Genomic DNA, 20,757 nt, shown 5'->3' with positions numbered 1-20,757 from the left:
CATGTGTATCCCATGAAGTAGGTCCCATAACTACCCCCACTTCATATATGAAAAATGGAGGTCAGAGGGCCAAGGACTTGTCTAAGGCTTCATAGGCAAAAAATTTACAGACTCAGGATTTGAATCCTGATCTGCATGAGTTGGAGGCTTAGGTCATAACCTAGGCTGTACCTTTGTAGGTGCACCTGTAAAATGGGCAGGCAGCCTGAAGAATAACTTAACTTTCCTTCCGGTGCTGACCTTGTGGTCTCTGAAGGCCAGTCCACATTCACAGAGGAACAGGGAACAGTGACGATGCTCAGAACCATGGAGCACTTACCTGTGCTAAGGGGCTGTATTTATCATCTCAATTGATCCTCACAACAGCCAAGTAAAATAGGTATGGTTACTACCATCTCCATTTAACAGGGTGGGAAACTGAGGCACAGAGAGACGGAGGGAAAGGTGCCAAGTTGTACACGGGTGGCAGGATTTGAACCTGGGCAGTCTGGCTCCAAAGCTCTCTTTCTTGCACACTCTAGCAGCCCTCTGGAGAAAGGGTGCATATAGAGCAGTACAAGCTAGAGACTGTGCTGCCAACAGGACTTCTTTTCGATTCCAGAGGGGCCCTGTGGACCAGGCCACATCCTCCGGCCTCCCTCCCAGCCCAGGATTCAAAGACTTGAAGTTTCCTCCCCTTACACTAAGTTGTTTCCATCTCCGAAATCCCCTGCCCTGGAAACCCAGGCCCTTGAGGGGACCAGCAAGTCCAGGGCCATGGGCAGTACCCAGTGAACCCACCCTCCCATACCTGGGCTGGAGATGGTGGCAAATCCCCTGGAGACCCTGCTGAGTCCCAGGCCACAGACATAAGCCTCTATTCTGACCTTTTGGCTTCAGCACCAACAGCCACTGCAGACGTCTGCAGTCTGCGGCTACACCCTGCGCAGTGGCCACAGCGTCTGGTTGCTTCCAGCTGCCAGCAGGGCTGTCTCCCTTTTTGGCCTTTGGATCAGCAAGGGGCAGGCCGGGTGGAGAGGGGCGGGGGAGCATGGCTGGCCACCAGGGGCCATGGGCTGGTTTCCTCAGGGCTGTGTACTTGGTAAACAGTGTCCTCTGCCAAAAGCAGTGTGGGTGGTGGGCATTTCTCTGTCATGGCTTCCTCCTGGGCCACTATTCACTTGACATTTCTGATCCTATCGGTGGTGCCTGGCTCCAGTCCTGGCTACCTGGAAGTGCTTTTGTTCTGAGGACTCCCTGTACACTGTCTGGTGTAGAGCAGCCCTGGGAACTTGAAAGGGCAACTGCCATGTGTGCCTCTGGCTGGACCCAAGAATGGAGGTTTCCAAGGAATCAGGCTACATGAGTATGAGCACTGGGCGGAGGCCAGGCTAGGAGAGGTGAGGAGGGCCTGGGCCAAACGGCCCAGATCTCACCTCCTTCAGGAAGCCTCCCTGGACTACAGGGTGAAATGGTGACAATCTCCCACCCCCACTGTCTCTTGGTCCCATGATACTCCTTGCTTGTTCTCTCAACATGCCCACCCTCCTTCTCCAGGTTTACAGAGCACAGGAAAAAATGTTTCTTGTTTCCCATGAAGTAGGGCCCACGTCCTTTTTCCAACATTACCAGAAAAGAGCATTTCCATACGAGTGCTTTCCTGGCTCCTGTATCTTCCCCTTCACGTGCCGAGGTTTGTTTGATTTTAAACAGTGCAGATATGAGGAACTCATCCTTGAATATTTTTGTCATTTTTAAGCAAATTGATATTTTGCTAATCACAACAGCTCCTATCTGACAAATAGTTAAACATCTATACCGCAAACATATTATTTAGTCAACTCAGTGACTTCCTTTGCTTCCCAGCTTCTTTTGCTTTTTAAAATACAGTTTAAGTCACACAGCTACTAGATGCATATGTCCCTGTTGAACATTGAACAAGCCAGAGCAAGGCCCGTAGCACTAGCAATTTCTCTGGGGTGACTGCTGGGTGGTAATGTGATGCCCCCAGCATATCTACACTGCCCCTTCACGAAGCAGCCCCGGATCGCTGCATGTTCTAAGCTTGTGCATCTTATCTTCCTGACTGTTTTGTCCCTGCTCTTGGTTCCATTCTGCAAGTTCTCCATGACTGCAGTATATTTGCTTCTAGAAGTGAACTCCCTGCCCTGTGACTTCATAATGTACCCCTACTTGCACTTGTACATGTACAAGTACAAGTACAATGTGGCCTCCTTGTACTTCCTTAACTCAAATGCTAAGTACCTACTGTGTGCCAGGACCAGGGATACGGAGAAAAGCAACACCCTCGGCTCAGGGAGGGATCACGAACACACTGATTGATACATGTGTTCAGAGAGGTTAGACCACTTCTCTGGGTCACACAGCTAGGGGCAAACAGGGCATGGACATCCAACCTAGTTGAGTCAAAGCCCCAAGCAAGGGGCGAGATGTAACTAAAAAACCAAATAAAACACACTATGAGACATTCTATAGAGGCATATCTGAAGAGCTGCCAGACAGAGAGGATGAAGTGATTAATTTTCATGGGGGTGGAAGTTACATTGGGGCAGTTCTAGGGCAGGTGAGATCTGAAGAGGGTCTTCTATTCTCTAACTTAAGAAAACAGATAACTCATGTTGTTAAAATTATATCTAAAGTCAGAGTCAAATAGCCTTGAGTGAGGAGTTATTTATACATAAAATTCCTGAACATGAAGAGCGTAAATGGTGTGGCATCTCTATACTTTGCCACACACCAGGTAGTGAGGTCCCCATCCCTGAAAGTAACCAGAAAGAAATTAAAAAGTGACCAGTCAAGGAATCTGGATAAAACTTCTAGCATTGGTGGGATTGTTGAATTCTTTGTTTCCTTCTAACAATAAGATCCTACAAGTTTTATTTTTCTCCACCTAGTGAAGGGAAGGCAGGTCCCTTCTTTTTCTCCTACTGTCTTTGGGGAGGGGAGCCCTCAATCCCAGGCTGAGAGCGAAAGCTGAGGGAGCTCGGTAACACCCGGGAGCACAGTAGCCTTTGACTCAGATGCAGCAAATAGCTTTGAGCAAATGCTTACAATGCCCATGGGTATTGGTTCCCTCAGCAACCCCCATGGCAGCCCCTGAGGCAGGGGCACCTCACCACAGTTGGCCTGAGCCACCCAACCTGCACAGAGCAGAGAGCACTTGCCCTGGGTCACACAACAGCTCCTGACAGAGCAGGCCTGTGACTGGGAGGTTTCTTCTGCTCAGATGCTGGACTTCCTGGAGGACACTTCTAAAAGCCCTACAGAGCTGGCCAGAACCCACCTGCTCCAAATGGGCCTCAGTTTCCTCCCCTTGTTTGCAGGGGAAGAAAAACTGCAAACAAGGGGAGGACACAGGCCCAGAGGGAGAAGAGAGAGGGAGTGCCTACTGGGGGGCCAGCATCACACTAGGTCCTTCATAGATGTCCCTCATCTGTGAGGTAAGAACGATCTCTACTTTGCACATGGGGACACTGAGACTGAAAACGTGGCAAGCTTCACCTAGGATTGCAGAGCTCAGACTGGTAGCATTGGGATTTGAACTCAGCATCTAGTGTGCTTGTGCCTAGTCTTGTGCATTCTGATCAGTTCACAATGCATTGTCCTCAATGTTCGCCGTGGTGTGGGAAAAAATATGGTTGTTTGCTCTCAGTTCAAGTGCTGTGGGAACTTCCAATGTCCAGGGTGAGGCTTATTTTAAGAATGAAGATCTGGCAAGAGGGGCAGTCTCCCATAGGCCCCTCAAGGGCTCTGGCCACACTAAGGATGCTATGGTGGTGATGGGCTCTGGGTTCTTCTGCACTTCTGGACTTCCCATGTAGGCAGGGACTTGGGGTCTCATCCCGGAATGAAAGCTGAGGGGCTGATCAGTTATCTGACAGCACAAAGAGCAACAAGAGTTCTCCCATGGTCCTCAGAACTCTCAGGAAGGATATTTCTTTCTTCAAGGTGATAGACAGGAAGTGGCCCAGGAAAGAAATCTTTTCTCTTGACACTTGAAGATCATTGCTAGGAAGGGCCCTGGTGGCCCCAGCACCCACCTGCCCAGTAACAGACATCTGCTCACCTGTCTGTCCTTGTGGCCTTCTCCTATGACCTCCTCCAACGCTTGGACCCTGGCTTCTTGTGTTCCCAGAGTCCAGCACACAGATGGGCTAACAAAAACATGAGTTCAAACCTACTTCCTCTTCAATGGCCAGAGACCCATAGTGGGGTTTGCTAATGCTAAGAGTCGATGGGAAATCTTGTGAAGCCAAGGAGTCTATGATTTTGAGAAGCACGTTGCTCTTTTGAAAAATAATGTAAAACTGTCTTTGAGTCAATTTGACAAATGTCATGAATGAACTGACAGACTGTTCAGAATCAGCTTTAAACAATTATGACAGTGTTATGGGTTGAATTGTATCCCTTCCTCTCTCTAAAATATGTGGGAATCATAACCCCAGCCCCTGAGAATGTGAACTTATTTAGAAACAAGGTCTTTGCAGAGGCAAGTAAGTTAAGATGAGGTCATTAGGGTGGGCTGTGACCCAATACAATTGGTGTCCTCAGAAGGGGGGGATTTGCACACAGAGGCAGACACGCACGGAGGGTGTGAAGGGGGATCAGGGTACTACACTCGGAAGGCCTGGAACTCAAAAGATCGCCACCAAACCACCAGAAGCTGGGGGAGAGGCTTGGAACAGATTCTCCCTCTCAGGGCTGAGAAGGAACCAACCCTGCTAATACTATGATGTTGGACTTCCAGCCTCCAGAACTGTGAGATAGAACGTCTGTTACTTCAAGCCACCCAGTTTGAGATGCTTTGTTATAGCAGCACCAGCAAATACTACAGATGGCAAACTGTCTATTCCCAGTGCTTGTGCAGTTGAGAGAGATGACATGATCCCAGTGGCAAGGGGTCTGGGGTCCTCAAAGTCTGAAGCCATTGTTGCCACTGGGGCCACCTGAGCAGCTGCTGACATCCTGGGCCCTCTGCTGGACACATTAGGATTTCTCTCCCACTCAATCCTTCCAATATCCTCTAAAGGAGGGCTACTTACTCCTATTTTAAGAATACAACACTGAAGTGGGAGAGTGTTTAAACAACTGCAGAGAACTTCATAGCCTGGACTGTGAACTGTGCGGCCAGGCTGTCAAACACCAGACCCACCTCCTTGCCCCTCCCCAACAGGGGAAAGAACCTGGGCGGAAGAGCTTCCTGGAGTTAGCAGGTTGGTACCAGGGACCCAGGCTCTTTGTTGCAACCCCTGTATTTCAGACTCTGGCCAGGGGGAGAATGTTTTCTCCATTCTCTCATTGAGGAAAACAGGAAGGAAGGAAATGTTCTAACTGCCTAAATGGATAAGGCATTTCAGAAGCCTGGAGTACTTTTAAAGCCCTCTTTTCGTACAAGCTTTCACCTTTCACAAGAGCAGTTCACATGCATTGACTCACTGCCACCAACTGCCCCACAGGTGGGAATTACTATCCACATTTGAAGGGGGATGAGTTGCTTTGCAAATTGGTGTAGGGCAGCCTAATACATTGCTCCAATGTGGAAATTCTACCAATCAAATTTATTTATAAGGAAGGATGCTTGTGATTTTTACTTACAAGGTGTTTCCATTGAGGATGTTTTGGGTGTTATTGTGGCCCAGACTTGAAGTAAAACATTTCCTATAAATGTTCTCGGACTCCATTAACCTCTCTCAGTTCATTTTCTCTCTGGATGCTCTGAAGGAATGTCCCCATTCCCTGATTGAGGAGGTGACATTATTCCACTTAGGCTGCAATGGCTCATTTCTGCAGTTCCAGGCAGGTCAGGCTCCCAGTGTCCTTCTTTGGCCACTGGGGAGCCAAATGCTCTGGGGAGGCCAGTTCTGCCATTCATGGTCTCCTATGGCTCCAGGAGGGCCTGCCCCCACTTCACACACCCGCATTCCCATACCCAGCCCAGAAGGCGTCCTGCTGAATGCTTGCTAGCAAATGGCCTTGACCCCACCCAGACTTGGAAATGCAAACAGAGCTGAGGTGGATTGCTGATTCCCCTCTTTATTCCACTTCCACTGCATCTTGCTAAAATCCTGAAAATCCTGGACTCTGGAGGCAGACCTCCTGGGTTTAAATCCCACGTAGAGTAACTGAGGTAATACCCTGCACTTCAGTTTCTCCTTTTAAAAGGTGGGGTTAGTGGTTGTGACTACCTTATGGGGCAGTTGGGAAGACTAAATGATTAATATTTTTAAAAGCACTTAGAATAGAGCCTGGCATGTAACTAACACTGAATTAAGTGATTGCTATTGTTGGTGTTATTAATTCTTTCAGCCAAAATGGACCAAGGACTATATGTATAGGGTCCAGCTTTGCTACTTACTCTCTGATATATTCTGGGTATTTTATTTAACACTCTGTTCCCTTCTATTGTGAAATGGGAATAATAAAACTACATATGTTGCTAGCTGGTGGTGAGGATAGGGGGATTGTCCCAATGCCTGATTCATGGTAAGTACTCAGTAAATCCTAGGTACTATTATTATCATCTGTATCATTAGTGTTACTATGATTCCTGGGTCAGGTCAGGCCCACCACTGCTGACTGAGATAGACTTGTGATCACTTTGGACAGATCTACTAGAATTTGAGGCCTGGGTAGCTCTTTCTATGCCTCCCCTAGGTTTTCCCTGCCCCTGCAAGCAATCCAGACCCAGAGCTTCGACCCAGACCTTTCTGACACATCTGTCACCTACAAGTCCTCTCCCAGCTACAGAGAAATATTTTTCAAACATTCATTAGATTGCCACAGATCCTCCAATAGTTTTGCCATTGCACATAGATTACGATGTAAATGTTGCATGGATTCCTCTAGGCCCGGCCCAACTGGCCCTGGACAGGTATTCCTCTGCCTGCATCAACTACGTATGGCCCTTGATCACCCCTCCCTAGCCCACTGCCCTCCTTGCTCTTCCTCAAGACCTGGACCTCTGCACGGCTGGCTGTTTTTACCAGTATCAGCTCTGGTCAAAGTTCCCTCCTCAGTGAGTGCCCATCACTTCCCACCCTGCCACCCTGTTTTGTTCTCTTTGCAGTACTTGTGATTCCCTGAACCCGTCTTGTTTATTTATTTGGTCACCTGTCTGGTGGAGTGTCAGCATCATGAGGACAAGGGTTGTGTTTCATCCTGAGGGCACCCTCGGTTGAATAAAAGCTTAACAGTGACTGCACACAGAGGGTGCCCTATAAACACTAGTAAACAGATAAACCCATCCTCAACCATCCTTTAGGGAAAAGATAATGCATTGTATTACATAATAAAAGAGCTTGAACCCCTGGGAAGCCTTTCCTCATCTTGGGGAGATGGGAGGGGAGATGTCACCTCCTCCTCTGATAGGATGGCTCACATAGATGTCTCTCTTCAACCCACGCCTGTCAAAAGCTGCTGTGTTTAAACGCCCATGTTTCTGTTCTGTATTATCGATTGTTTAATATTCAAGAGATGGCATTAAATAAATATGTGAGCCATTATGTAATATGTTTGGAAACAATTGGGTTAGTTCCAAAGTGCTTGGGCGAGAAACACTTCAGCGAAGGAAGAGGTCTGGGTGGCGTTTGAGGGTGGGGGACAGGGGTGCCAGGCCAGTCTGTCTGTCTGCTCGCTCCCTGATTTGGTCTGGAGTTACTCATCTTCTTCGCCCCAGCAGGGTACAATAATAGAAAGCGAGATCAGGTTCTTGGAATTGCATCCTGGCTTTCCCACCTCCTGGATGGGAAGTGACTTCACTCTGGGTCTCAGTCTGCTCATCTGTGAAAGGGCTAAAAACACCTACTGGGAAGTCAAATGAGATAATTACTCTGTATTCTGGCTCAGAGGATGTTCTTATAGCAGATAAGTTGAGTCTGATGATGAACCATGAGCAATGTGAGCTCTGGTCCTTGATAGGGGTTGGGCTCGGGGTGTGGGGCATGGATGTTGAGGTCTGAAGAGATATACATAGGGCAAACTGAGCAAGGCGATAACAGAGACCCAAAGAAAGGGCTTTGGGAGTATGGAGGAAGATGTGCTTCATCCCAGCTAGGAGCCAGAGAAATCTCATAGAGCTGCCATATCAGCCAGCTTTGGAAGCCTGAGAGGGCTGCCCTTTAACTAAACTACATTAGGCACCTAGCACACCTGTTTACTCAAGAAGCATTTATTAAGCACCCACTACATTCCAGTTACTCTGCTAAGTACTTCACATGGATCAACTCTGCTTGGTCTTCACAGGAGATGCTGCATTATCCCCATTTTACAGTTGAGAGAACTGAGACTGTTTACTGTGTGAAGTGATGCTGTTCTCTTCCTCTGTTTTTGTGCCAAACTCCCTTTGCAAAACTCCCTGTGCAGATGCAAAAAGAGATGCGGGGGAGTTCTCCCAAACCAGCACAGTGGTGCATAAATAATTCATGTGTCCCTGCCACAGTGGCAGAGGAAAGGTGGCTGCTGTCAAACCGAGCTTTCCTGCTCAGTTGACCTTGTATCAGCAGCAACCCAATAGTGCCCTCTTCCCAGGTCTACCCCACCCCCAGCAAAACTCCAGTCTTCAACTCACCCCTCCACGTGTTCCGGTTAAATAAAAGGCATCGGGGTTTTGAAAGTGGGGCCCATGTCTTGCTGGCTCTGGGGACGGGGTGATGAAGTTCAGCTCTGAAAAATCGATATGGCATTGATTAGGGGTGGGTGACTTGATGGGGACCCGGGTCAGGAAGGAGTAGGAAGGGAGGAGTGGTGTGGAGTATCCCCCATGTACTAGCCTTGGGCTGGGGCCAGAGTTGGTCAGGGGTGGAGATAGGAGAGAAGCAGGGGTGCCCCTTCTCACTTACCTCCTAGGAGCTGGCCCAGCCAAATGGGGACCCATCCCCTGCTTTCCCCATCAAAACTTGCTAGGTTCCCCCTCCCTTCCAGGCCCTGTCTAAGGAAAGCAAGTCCACCTGCTGGCAGGGGTGTCAAGATGGGGCCTCTCTGTCCTCTGCCTGCTGGTTGGTGTGGGCTGCAAGGGCAGAAGGAGTGTGGTTGAGTGCTCATGGGTTTGTGCTTTAGAGAAACAGAGGCCCTGAGCCAAGTGGCTTAACTTCCCTGAACTTCCATTTTCCCATTTGTAGGATAGAAATATCTACTTTTATGAGCATTTGTGTGTATACGTGTATATATGTGTAGGTTTATGCAATTTTTAAGAAGATTTCATCTGTCTTTAGAGGGGAAGGGAAGGAGAGAAGGAGAGAAATATCAATGTATGGCTGCCTCTCGTAGGTACCCCCGCTGGGAACTGGTCTGCAACCCAGGCATGTGCCCTGACTGGGAATCGAACCTTGATCGTGTGGTTCTCAGGCCTGCACTCAATCCACTGAGCTACACCAGCCAGGGCGGTTTATGCAATTTTAACATGTATGTAGTTTTATGTAATCACTATCACAATGAAGATACAGGACTGTTCTATCACAAGTTTCCTTAAATTGATGCTTTATAGTCACATTCATTTCTTCCCCACCTTCAATCCTAAGCCCTGGCAGTCCCAAAACTGTTCTCTGTGTCTAGAATAGTGTTCTTTCAACGATGTTATATGCTATATGTAACCTTTTGGGATTAGCTTTTTTCATTCAGTATAATTCTCTGCAAATTCATCAGGTTGTTGTGTCTATCAATAGCTAATTGTTTTTTATTGTTGAATACTGTTCCATGGTATAGATTTACCACAGTTGGTTTAACCATTCATCCACTAATGATTTGTTTAACCATTTGCAGACAGTTTTGGGCTGTTATGAGTAAAGCTGCTACAAACACCTATGTACAGGTATTTTATGTGGGCATAAGTTTTTGTTTACTTGGTAGTTTTTGTTTACTTGGTATAAATGCCCAAGAATGAAATTGTTGTGTCACATGGTAGTTGTGTGTTTAGTTGGTTTTATTTTTAAAGAAACTTCAAATTTTTACGGAGTGGCTGTACCATTTTAGATTTTCACCAGCAATGTATGAATCATCCAGTTTTTCAGAATCCTCATCAGCATTTGGTGGTGTTATTTTTTATTTTAGCCATTCTACTGGTGTGTGTGTGGTTTTAATTTGCATTTCTCTAATGACTAATGATGTCCAACATTTTTTCATGTGCTTATTTGCCATCTGTATATCTTCTTTGGAGAAATGTTTCTCCATGACTTTTGCCTATTTTTTAATTGGATTATTTTTTAAACTGTTGAGTTTTGAGAATTTTAAAAATATATGTCAGATACCAGTACTTTTTCAGATTTTGTGGTTTGCAATTATTCCCCTCCAGTCTATAGCTTGTCTTTTCATCCTCTTAACAGTCTTTTGTAGAGCACAACTTTTAATTTTTGTGAAGTTAAATTTATCATTTTTTAATTTTATGAATCATGCTTTTGGTGTCAAGTCTAAGAACTATTTGCCTAGCCCAAGATCCTGAAGATTTTCCTCTTACATTTTTTTACTAAAAGTTTTATAGTTTCACATTTTACATTTAAGTGGTCCATTTTGGGAGGCATAGGTGGAAACACTGTGCCTTCTCCCACAACCAAGTTTGGATACAACAAAAGTTTTGGAGAACTAAGACACACCCAGAGACCAGAAAACGGAATTATATGGAAGTCCGACAGCTACGAACCGTTCAACGAGGACGGTAAGAGGTGGGGCCAGCAGCGGAGCTGGGTGGGGCAGGACAGACCTAGGAGCGCAGGCAGCCCAGAACTAGTCGGGGTGCGGAACAGACTGACCAAGGTCGCACATTCGCGCACAGTGAGACGGACCACGCAGGCCCCAGGGGGCGAAACCAGTGGTGGAGGGCTGACAGCGGTGGCACACTCGCGTGCCGTGGAGCGAGGCGCATAGGCCTGGTGACGGTGGTGGCTGTGGTGCTGGTGGGGGTCGCGGCGGCAGGCGGCGGAGGGAAGCCATTGTCCCTCTTTGACCCCGTGCCCACATACAACGTCACAACCCAGCGACTGAGTTGCCCTGCTCTGGTGAAAACCTAGGGCTCCAATCCGGCTACTTAACAGGCACGAACAGCCCAAAAGATGGTGCAAGAACTCAAAGTCCCAGAGCCAATAACTCTAAGCGACCAACAGATTGCCAGGCTCTCAGAAGCCCAATTTAAGACACTATCAGGATGCTCACAGAATTGGTAGAGTACAGTCACAAATTAGAGGAACACATGAAGGCTAAACTAATGGAAATGAAGGGAGATGTCCAGGAAACCAATAGCGATGGAAAGGAAACTGGGACTCAAATCAATGGAATGGACCAGAAGGAAGAACAAAACATCCCACCAGAAAGGAATGAAGAAATGAGAATTCAAAAAAATGAGGGGAGGCTTAGGAACCTCCAGGACATCTTTAAACGTTCCAACATCCGGATTATAGGGGTACCAGAAGGGGGAAGGAAACAGCCACGAGTGGAAAATGTATTTGAACAAATAATAAAGGAGAACTTCCCCAGTCTGGCAAAGGAAATAGACTTCCAGGAAATCCAGGAAGCTCAGAGAGTGCCAAAGAAGTTGGACCCAAGAAGGAACACACCAAGGCACATCATAATTACATTAGCCAAGACCAAAATGAAGGAGAGAATCCTAGAAGCAGCAAGGGATAAGGGGACAGTCACCTACAAAGGAGTACCCATCAGACTGTCAGCGGATTTCTCAAAAGAGACCTTACAGGCAAGAAGGGGCTGGAAAGAAGTATTCCAAGTCATGAAATCCAAAGACCTACAGCCAAGATTGCTTTATCCAGCAAAACTTTCATTTAGAATGGAAGGACAGATAAAGTGCTTCTCAGATAAGGTCAAGTTCAAAGAGTTCATCATCACCAAGCCCTTATTATATGAAATGCTAAAGGGACTTATATAAGAAAAAGAAGATGAAAAATATGAATAGTGAAAGGACAGCAAACACACAGTTATTAACAACCACACGTAAAACAAAAGCAAACAAAGAGGACAGCTAGATCAGGAGTGGAACCATAGAAATGAAGAACACATGGAGGGTTAGAAACAGGGGGGTGGGAGGAGGAGAAGGGGGGAGAAGGCACAGAAAATAGCATAGATGGTAGGTAGAAAATAGATAGGGGGGAGGGTGAGAATAGTGGGGGAAATATAGAACCTAAAGAAATTGAGACACGTGGTTATAAACTAAGGGGGGGAGAATAGTGGGGGAGGGAGTATGCGGGTGGAGGGGAATGAAGGGGGGGAATAGAACAACTGTAATGGTATAATCAATAAAATATATTAAAAAAAAGTGGTCCATTTTGAGTTAATTTTTATATCAGGTGTGAGACTTAGATATATATATTTTTAACATATGGATGTCCAGCTACTTCAGAACCATTGGTTAAAAGATTATCACCTTTCCTCCCTGAATTATTTTTGTACTTTTGTTAAAAATTGGTTGGGCTTATTTGTATAGGTCTATTTATAGATCGTCTATGTCATTCCATTGATCTATATGTCATCTCTCTGTCAATATCACACAGTTTTGATTTTTGTGTAATATATCTTGGAATCAGGTGGCCTGATTCTTTTCAATTTATTCTTCTTCAGAACTGTTTCAGCTATTCTAGCTCTTCTGCCTTTCCCATATACATTTCAGAATAATATTTTTTATTATATTTATAAGAATATTGCTGGGATTTTGGTAGAAATTGCAGAAAACTGACATCTTAACTTTGCTGAGTCTTCCAATCCATGAACACATTATGTAACTTCATTTATTTCAGTATTCGTTGACTTCTTTTTTAGTGTTTTGTAGTTTTTAGCACATAAGTCTTGTATATAGAAATGTAATACACTTTTCAATTTTAATCTTGTATCCTGTGACCTTCCTAAAATCACTTATTACTTCTAAGAGGTTTTTCTTTCTTTTGTAGTATCTTTGGGACTTTTTTATGTAGGGACTGAAATTGTCTGCAAATAGGGGCAGTTTTATTTCTTCCTTCCCAATCTGTATGCCTTGTCTTGTCTTATTGTACTGGCTGGTACTCCCAGCACTATTTGAATGTAAGTGATGAGAGCTAGCATCCTTGCCTTGTTTCTAATTTTAAGGGAAAACAATTAGTCTTTAACCATTAAGATTTATGTTAGCTGTAATTTTTTTTGTAGATATTCTTCATTAAGTAATGGAAGTTGTCCTCTCTTCCTATTTTTGAGCATTATATCATGAATTAGTGTTGAATTTTATCAAATGCTTTTCTTGTGTTGATGGATATGTCATAACAATTTTCTTCTGTAGCCCATTAGAATATTAGATTATATTAATTGGTTTTCTTAATGTTGAACTATACTTGCAGTCCTTGAATAAACCCTGTTTGGTCATAAGTCATAATTGTTTTTATACATTGTTGAATTCTATTTGCTAATGTTTTGTTAAAGATTTTCACATCTATATTCATGAGGGATGTTAGTCTGTAGTTTTTATTTTTATTTTTTCTACTGCTTCATTTTTTGATATCAGGGTAATGCTAGCTTCATGAATTGAACTGGAAAGTGTTCCTTCCTCTTCCATTTACTTAAAGACATTGTGTAGAATTGATGTTAATTTTTTAAACATTTAGTAAAATTCCCCAGTGAAACTATCTGGTTTGGAGATTTAATGTAATATGTATTAAAGTTTAAGTCTACAATTTTATTTTTTGCTTTCTGTTCTTTCTACATACACTTACAACCATGTCTAAAAGTGTTATAATTTTTGCTTTAACTGTCAAACATAATTTAGAAAGCTCACCTTTAACAGGAAGCTAAACAACAAAACAAACAAGCAAGCAAAATATAACCAAAGACACTGCAATAGAGGACAAGCTGACAGTGACCAGAGGGGAGAGGGGAGGGAATTTCAGGGGAAATAGGGGAGGGATTTAGAGGAACATATATAAAGGATACATGGACAACAACCTAGAAGGGTGGAAATGGGAGGGAGGGGGGAGCAAAGGGGTGGGATGGGATGGGAGTAATAGACAGAAAACTGTACTTGAAAAATAATTAAATTAAAAATTTGAAAAAAAAGAGAAAGCTCAAGTGGTGAAAGAACGTCTGTTGCATTTACCCATGTTTTTGCTTACCAGATTCTTTTTTTCTTTCCTGATATTTCAATAGTTTTTTAAAATTATGTCCTTTCTGGACTTCCACCAAGATGGAGGCATAGGTGGAAACACTGTGCCTTCTCCACAACCAAGTTTGAATACAACAAAGGTTTAGTAAACAAAGACATAGCCAAAGAACAGAAAACTGAACTATACTGAAGTCCAACAACAATGAACTGTTCAACCGGGACGGGTAAGAGGGGCGGAGCCAGCAGCGGAGCAGGGTCGGGCAAAAAAGATCCCCCGACCCAGGCACACAGGCAGCCGGGGTAGCAGCGCAGACCCAGTGAGGGTGCGGGGCAAGCTGACCAAGGTCGAACATTCGAGCGCAGTGGGACGGAACGCACGGGCCCCAGCGATGGCGGCGCCAGGGACCGCCTTGCTTTCCTTTGACCCCACCCCCACGTACAGCATCACAACCCAGCGACTGAGTTGCCCTGCTCTGGTGAACACCTAGGGCTCCGATCCTCATTCGTAACAGGCACGGACAATCCAAAATATGGCTCAAAAAGAACTCAAAGCCCCAGAGCCGATGACTCTAAGCGAAAAAGAAATAGTGAACCTCTCAGATTCACAGTTCAAAACACTGGTGATCAGGATGCTCACAGAACTGGTTGATTATAGTCACAAATTAGAGGAACATATGAAGGCTAAACTAATTGAAATAAAGGAAAATGCACAGGAAACCAATAGTGATGGAAAGGAAACTGGGATTCAAGTCAATGGAGTGGACCAGAAGGAAGAACGAAACATCCCACCAGAAAAGAATGAAGAAACAAGAATTCAAAAAAATGAGGGGAGGCTTAGGAACCTCCAGGACATCTTTAAACGTTCCAACATCCGGATTATAGGGGTACCAGAAGGGGAAAAGAAACAGTCATGAGTGGAAAACATATTTGAACAAATAATAAAGGAGAACTCCCCCAGTCTGGCAAAGGAAATAGGCTTCCAGGAAGTCGAGGAAGCTCAGAGAGTCCCAAAGAAGTTAGACCCAAGAAGGAACACACCAAGGTACATCATCATTACATTAGCCAAGATTAAAATGAAGGAGAGAATCCTAGAAGCAGCAAGAGATAAGGGGACAGTCACCTACAAAGAAGTTCCCATCAGACTGTCAGCTGATTTCTCAAAAGAGACCTTATAGGCAAGAAGGAGCTGGAAAGAAGTATTCCAAGTCATGAAATCCAAAGACCTACAGCCAAGATTGCTTTATCCAGCAAAGCTTTCATTTAGAATGGAAGGACAGATAAAGTGCTTCTTAGATAAGGTCAAGTTCAAGGAGTTCATCATCACCAAGCTCTTATTATATGAAATGTTAAAGGGACTTATATAAGAAAAAGAAGATGAAAAATATGAACAGTGAAAGGACAGCAAACTCACAGTTATTAACAACCACACCTAAAACAAAAGCAAACCAAGAGGACAGCTAGATCAGGAGTGGAACCATAGAAATGAAGAACACATGGAGGGTTAGCAACAGGGGAGTGGGAGGAGGAGAAGGGGGGAGAAGGTACAGAAAATAGCATAGCTGGTAGGTAGAAAATAGATAGGGGGGAGGGCAAGAAGAGTAGGGGAAATACAGAATCTAAAGAACTTGAGACACGTGGTTATAAACTAAAGGGGGGAGAATAGTGGGGGAGGGGGTGTGCGAGTGGAGGGGAATGAAGGGGGGAATAGAACTACTGTAATGGTATAATCAATATATATATATATATATATATATTCTTTATATATATATATATAAAGAAAGAAAGAAGCCTAACAGATAAAGCTCCCACTGAGATGCCCTTTGTGACTCAGCTGGGACCCACTGTGTNATATATATATATATATATATATATATATATATATATATATATATATATATAAATAATTATGTCCTTTCTGTTTGTAGAACTTCTTTTAGCCTTGTTTTAGGGTAGATTTTGTAGCAACAAATTCTCTGTTTTTTTTTTTCATCTGAGAATGTCTGGAGTTTCCCTTAATTCCTATAGAATCATTTTGTTGGATAAAGAACTCTTCCTTGAAAGCTCTTTTCTTTCAGCATTTGAAAAAAAATTGTGCCACTTCCTTCTGGTCTACATGGTTTCTGATGAGAAATCCATTATCATTAAAATTGTTTTCTCCTGATAAGTGAATTGTTTCTCTCTCACTGCTTTAAAGATTTTAGTTTTGATTTTAGCTTTGAGAAGTTTAATTATTTTGTGTCTTGGTGTGGATTAATTTGGGTTTATTCTCTTTGGAGTAAAGAGAATAAATATTCTCTATTTATTCTTCATGAAATAAACAGATTTCTTTATTTATTCATTGCCAAATTTGAGAAGTTTTTAGCCATTCAAATACTTTGTCAGCTCCACTGTCTTTCTCATCTTCTAGGAGTTCAGTGAGACATACATTAGATCTTTTGTTATAGTCTCACAAGCTCATCTTTTAGTCTATTTTAGTTTGTTATTCAGATTAGATAGTTCTTATTATTCTATATTCCACTTCAATGATTCTTTTCTCTGTTCCTTCCAGTCTGTTATTAAGCATACCCACTGAGTTTTTAACAAAACTTCAGATATCACATTTTTCAGTTCTAAAATTTCCATTTGGTTCTTCTTTATGTCTTCTATTTCTTTGCTGCGACTTTTTATTTTTTAATTTGTTTCAAGTGTGTTCATAACTGTTCTTCAAAGCATTTTTATGATGGCTGCTTTAAAATCTCTGTCAAATAGAATAACATCTCTGTCATCTCAAGGTCGACATCTACTGATTGTCTTTTTTTTTTTCATTCAGTTTGAGATTGTCCTAGTTCTTGGTATAAGTAAATTTCATTGGGAGCCTGGGCATTTGGGATATTATGTTTTGAGCCTCTGGATCTTATTTAACCTTCTATTTCAGCTGGCTTCCTCTGACTTTACTTCAGTACCGGGAAGGAGGTTGGGAACTCCAGCTCCCCATGAGGACTCCACTGATACCTCCCTTGATGGGAAGGGTAGGAGTGTCTTGTTACTACTCCACTGAAACCATGAATTGTGGGGGTGAGGTCTTGTTACTATCCAGTGAGAAATGAAAGTTCTGACTCCCTAAGTGGACTTCTCTGACACCACCTTAGTGGGTGATTTGGGGCGCCTTCATTATAGCCTGACGAAGGTGGAAGTCTAGTTTCTCCATTGGACCTTTGTTGGTGGGTGTGGGAGCCACAATGTTTTTTATGGTGTTTGCCTGGAGTAGGGAAGTTTTTGTCTAAAAGTGTTGCTCCTTTCCTTGTTCTTTAGCTAGAAAAAGCAGTATTTTGTTGCTGGTTAAAAATTTTTTTTCGCTTACCCATTGGCATTTTTTTTTCATTTCTGTCTTCTTCAGCTCTAATTCTGGGATATGTGAGGCAAAAAGAAAGCCCAGGAACTCACTATTATATTGTTTCTTGGGTATTGAGATCCCTAGCAGATCTGTCTTCTCTCTTTTAGAGTTTTATGTAGAATGTCCAAGAATTTTAGTTGCATCTGGTGAGTGGAATAAGAAGTACCGCTATTCCATCTTCCTGGAAGTAAAAGTCCACCTCAAGACCTTTTAACAAGTGCTTCCTAGTTCCCTGAACGTCTCCAGATCACCTATATCTTCTTGACACTGCTAATCAAATCAGATCTTCTGAAATGCTCATCATTTCCCATGGGATTCCAGCTTTCTACCTGACTCAGATGAGTGCTCCATAGGAAACAAGAGAAAATTGGGGCTTTTAGATGTGGCAATTGGAGACCTGAAGCAAAGCTCCAAAGATGTCAACTTGTTAAAACTAGAAACCCAACTGTGTCTTTTTCAGTGTCTCCAGGCCTAGCCCTCTCATGTCTTTTCAGGGGAATACAGAAATCCTAGCCACGATTCTAATCATAAATAGCTTAAGCCAGTCAAAGTTCGTAACTTTGCCTCATTCCCCACTGCTGCTGGCTGGGCTGTGCATTACCATTTACAAGAGGCTCTCAAGTCAGGGCCTTATCCCCTCCCCTCTGTAGCTCTGGGAGGCAAGAAGCACCCACCATTTTTTTGTGTTAAGTGCCTGGCTCCCCAAGGGCAGTAACTTATTTAAAGCCACTTAATTTCACACTGGCGGAGCCTGGATTACACCAAGGCCTTGTGACTCTGGCACCAATGTCATTTCTGAGGGTCTACCTTGTCTGGCCCCCAATTTTCTCTGTATTTTTATCCAGGTCAGAAGTTCTCAATGTGTGGTCCACACACCCCTGAGGGTTCCTAACACCCTTGCAGGGGAGCTGAGAGGTCAAAATTATTTTCCTAATAACACTAGGATGCTATTTGCCATCTTCACTGTGCTGATATTTGCACTGCTGGTGAAGAAGCAATGGTGAGTAAACCTGCTGGTGCCCCAGCACAAATCAAGGGAGTGGCACCAAATGGTACCCGTAGCCATCACATTCTTCGCCGTACAGTTGTGGTACAAAAATGCCAGCTTCACTTAGGAATGTTCTAGGCAAAGCAGGAAAAGTTATTAATTTTATTAAATCTCAACCCTTGAGAACATGAAAGGGGAAGTATTCACAGAGCATGTCTGCTGTACACTGAAGTATGATGGGTGTTGGAGGGAAAGTTCTCTTGCTGTCGGTTGAATTGTGAGCTGAATTAGCCTCTGTTTTTCTGAAACACTGTTTTTTACGTAAGGGAAAGACTGAGAGACAAATGAAGGTTATTCAGGCTTGGGTATTTGGCAGATATTTTCTCAAAAATGAGCAAAGTAAGCCTATTGCTTCAAGGAAAACAACTGATAACTTTTGTTGTCAATGATAAAATTTGAGATTTCAAAATGAAAATCAGAATTTTGGAAAACTTGTATCTGCTATCATGAGTTTGACAGCTTCCCAAGATGTAAAAACATTTCTGACAAGGTTAGTGGTAAGATTACAGATGTGACTTTTACAACTCTTATATAACAAAATATACAAATATTTCAAAGCTCTGTGCAGCTCAGTGAGCTGATATTTTCTAAATGACCAATGAATAATGTTACAAAAGCAGTCATGGGTAACAGATTCAATGAAGTGTTAGAAGAGAAAATGGATTTTAATGCACAGCAAGAAAATCCATTGAAATACCTTCAGGTTCTTCATTGCAAATGATTTTTAAGATGCTATCTGCTATGGGCTAAATTGTGTCCCCTCTAAAATTCATATGTTGTAGTCCTAACTAACAAACACCCTGTACCTGGAATGTGAATGTGTTTGGAGACAGGATCTTTAAAGAGGTGATTACAGTAAAATGGAGTCATTTTAGGTGGACCCTAGTTGATCAGTGTCCTTATAAGCAAAGAAAATTTGGACAGTCAAAGAGACACCAGGGATGTCTACGCACAGAGGAAAACCCATGTGAGGACATAGTGAGAAGACAGCCACCTGCAAACCAAGGAGAGAGACCTCAGAAAAAACTAACCCAGCCAAAGTCTTCATCTCAGACTTCAAGCCCCCAGAACTATGACATGATATGTTTCTGTTGTTATAGCCACCCAGTCTATGGTATTTTATTAAGGCAGCTGTAGCAAACTAATATACCATCATTTGTTGAGTTTGGGTGTACTACAAAGAAGAATACCTACAATTATCTGAAAGGGTTATTAAAATACTTCTGCCTTTTCCAACCACACATCTCTGCAAGGCTGGAATTTCTTCATATACATTAATCAAAACATCATATGGCAACAGATTGAATGCAGAAGCAGATGAGAATCCAGCTGCCCTCAATTAAGTCATTACAGAGATTGGCAAAAATATAAAATATTACTCTTCTCACTGTTTTTTTTGTCTTGAAAAATATAGTTACTTTTTAAATAAAATATGTTGTATATGTTACCATAATGGGTTTATTAGTGATATTTTAAATGGATTAATAAATAAATATTAAATCTCAGTTTTAATTTCTAACATGGTAAATATAGAAAGTATTCACATGAGCAAAACTCTTTGGGGTTCTCAATCATTTTTAAGAATATAAAGGGTCCTGAGACAGAAAGTTTGAGAATGGTTGAGGTCAGTGTTTCCCAACCCTGGATCATTCGAATATACTGTTAGGATGGTTATTTTCTATCCTTTAATTGATCATATGTTTTTTCCTTAATAATTTGTTTGATTAAAACTTATACACATTATTTTAAAAGGAAATGCTGTCACTGCCATCATTGGAAAACCAGTACCACTCACCACAAATAAAAGATGACCACAACAAAGAAATATAACAAAATGTTCTTCCATTTAGTGAATCTGATTTCCCCAGTAAGCCTCTGAGCCCAAAATTGGCTTACTTTCTGCTCAGAGTTCAGCCAATATTTAGGAGGTATGAGGCTACAATCAAAGACACACTAGTGCCTTTTGCATTGATGTGACCTGGAAGACTGAAGGAGAACCGAAAACAGACTGGTTTTCCCGTCAGGTGATGGGCTGTTCTTGTGTACTACCTAATGTCCTCCTGGGTCCCATCAGAGACACTTGCCTCATGCTTATGGATACTCAGATTTAATGACACAGAGACTGAAAGGTAGGAGAGCTGCTCTCTTCACAAACCTTGCCTTCTTGAAGGTGAGCACAGCAGAGGGTGTTACTTGTGCCCACAGGCCCAAGATCACTGACCTCTGCAGCTAGGCTTGAGAAATGGTGCACTCTAGCTCAGGTAAGCCCGTAAGATG

General features: G+C 43.2%; 1 protein-coding gene across 2 annotated transcripts in view; it reads right to left on the bottom strand.

Annotated features, from left to right (window-relative positions):
* The window catches only part of ATP2B2 (ATPase plasma membrane Ca2+ transporting 2), a 467,640-nt gene that overhangs the window by 214,661 nt on the left and 232,222 nt on the right, over positions 1-20,757 (bottom strand). Inside the window, exon 3 of one of the 2 annotated variants that reach the window (XM_037055587.1) lies at positions 8,567-8,661. The exons of the other annotated variant lie outside the window; for it this stretch is intronic. The gene's annotated coding sequence lies outside the window, so the exon portion shown is untranslated. The remainder of the gene's footprint in view (positions 1-8,566; positions 8,662-20,757) is intronic. 2 annotated transcript variants of the gene reach the window in all.

This window comes from Sturnira hondurensis, unplaced genomic scaffold (genome assembly GCF_014824575.4).
Source record: "Sturnira hondurensis isolate 20B ecotype Veracruz unplaced genomic scaffold, ASM1482457v3 Scaffold0008723, whole genome shotgun sequence".
Classification (NCBI taxonomy): domain Eukaryota; kingdom Metazoa; phylum Chordata; class Mammalia; order Chiroptera; family Phyllostomidae; genus Sturnira; species Sturnira hondurensis.
Note: the sequence above shows the minus strand (reverse complement) of the source record. Positions and strands in the feature narration are given on the sequence as shown.